The sequence below is a fragment of the Aureococcus anophagefferens genome (genome assembly GCF_000186865.1).
Source record: "Aureococcus anophagefferens unplaced genomic scaffold AURANscaffold_275, whole genome shotgun sequence".
NCBI classification, from domain to species: domain Eukaryota; class Pelagophyceae; order Pelagomonadales; family Pelagomonadaceae; genus Aureococcus; species Aureococcus anophagefferens.
The window spans coordinates 1-2,226 of NW_008705809.1; positions in this window are offsets into that span (position 1 = coordinate 1).

Here is a 2,226-nt window from a genome sequence, read left to right on the forward strand (position 1 = left end):
TTCGACGCGCGCGTTTCTCCGCGCGACTTCGAGGAGACCTACGTCGGCCCGTTCGTCGCGCCCGTGGCCGCGGGCGCCGCGGCCGCGATGTGCAGCTACAACGCCGTGAACGGCGAACCCGCGTGCACCGACGGCGCGCTCCTCCGAGGCGCGCTCCGCGGCGCCCTCAACTTCACGGGCGTACTCGCGACGGACTGCGGCGCGCTCGAGGACGCGGTCGCGCGCCACAAGCGCTACGCGACGGAGGCCGAGGCCGCGGCCGCGGCGATCGCCGCCGGCGTCGACAGCAACTGCGGCAAGGTGCTCACGTCCGCGCTGCCCGAGGCCCTGGCGGCGGGTTTGGTGCGACCGGACGCCCTGCGGCCGCCCCTCGAGCGCCTCCTCGAGGCGCGGCTCCGCCTCGGGCTCTTGGACGACTGGGACGCGGACGCTCCCGTGCCGCGGCCGGACGTCGACGCCGTCGACTCGCCGGCGCACCGCGCGCTCGCGCTCCGCGCCGCGCGCGAGGGCCTGGTTCTCTTGCAGAACCCGAACCAGATACTCCCGCTCGACGGCCGGGGCACGCTCGCCGTGATCGGCCCCAACGCGAACGCGTCCATGAACCTTTTATCGGGCTACCACGGCACGCCGCCGCCCGACTTGCTCCGGTCGCCGCTCCAGGAGCTCGAGGCGCGATGGCGCGGAGGAAAAGTGGTCTACGCCGTCGGCTGCAACGCGTCCGGCGCCGCGACGGCCGCGCTCGACGAGGCCGTGGACCTCGCGAAAACGGCGGACGTCGTCGTCCTGGGGCTCGGCCTCTGCGGCGACAACTACGGGGGCGGCCCGCCCAAGGAGGACGCGACGTGTTTCTCCATCGACGAGGCCGAGTCCGTCGACCGAACGTCCCTCAAGCTCCCCGGCGCCCAGGAGGCGCTCTTCTCGAAGATCTGGGCCCTGGGCAAGCCCGTCGCCGTCAGGGCAGCAAAAGAGAGCGAAATTCCCAACTTCAAAGGCTCCTATCTCGGTCGTTTTCCACTCGTTTCGGCTGATTTTTGGACGAGCGATCATCTCTCGGGACGGTCTCGCAGCTGGATGCTTTTGTCGGAACGCGCGCGCGCGGAACACTCACGTTGAAGCGACGTTGAATCACCCTTTTGCTGCCCAGGTCGCCGTCTTCCTCGTTTCCGCGGGCGCCGTCGACGCGTCCTTCGCGAAGGACAAGGCGGCGCTCCTGCTCGCCGGCTACGGCGGCGAGTTCGGCGGCGTCGCCGTCGCCGACGCGCTCCTCGGCGCCTATAACCCCGGCGGCGCGCTGACGGCGACGATGCTCCCGGACGCGGGGCTGCCGCCGTTCCGCGACATGGCCATGCGGCCGAGCGCCGCGTCGCCGGGCCGCACGTACCGCTTCTTGGACGAGCGCCGCGTCGCGCCGCTCTGGCGCTTCGGCTTCGGCCTCAGCTACACGGCCTTCGCCGTCTCCCTGGCCGGTCCGACGCGCGTCCCGCGACGCGCCGCGACGCGCTTCTCCGTCGTCGTCCGCAACGTCGGCGCCGTGTCGGGCGACGTCGTCGTCGCGTGCTTCGTCGCCGCCGTCGGCCGCCCGGACGCGCCGCTCCGCGAGCTCTTCGACTTTGCCCGCGTCCGCGACCTCGCGCCCGCCGCGTCGACGAAGGTCTCCATGGAGTTGCGCCCGCGGTCGCTGTCCCTCGTCGACGAGGCCGGCGTCCGCTCGACGACCGCGGGCGCCTACGACGTCCGGTGTTCCGCGGGCCGCGTCGCCGACACCGAGGACATCCGGCTCACGGTCGATTAAAGTCCCCCCCCTCCTAGTGCGCCTCGAACGCGTCGGCGTGCTTGACCATCGTGTCGAGCGTGTGGTCGAGGAGCTCCGTCGTCAGCAGGTCGCCCTGGGCGACGACCATGCGGAAGAAGTTGATCTCCTCGTTGCCGTACTGCGCCTCGCCGTAGGCCTGGAAGCCGATGAGCGCGTCGCCGTCGCGCTGCATGGCCGACTTGACGAAGGGCTGCGCCTTGGCCAGCGCCGCGAGATCCTCGGGCGACCGTTCCACCGCCGCCGCGCCGGCGGCGCGCGGCGTCCGCAGGTGCTTGGGCACGACGCGGAAGAGCACGTTCGTGAACGAGTGGGGCGCCATGACCAGCTCCAGCGCGCCGTCGTCGGCCTCGCGCCGCTTGATGGCCTCGACGGCGTGGTCCGCGAGCGCCACGCAGCGCTCCACGCGCGCGCGC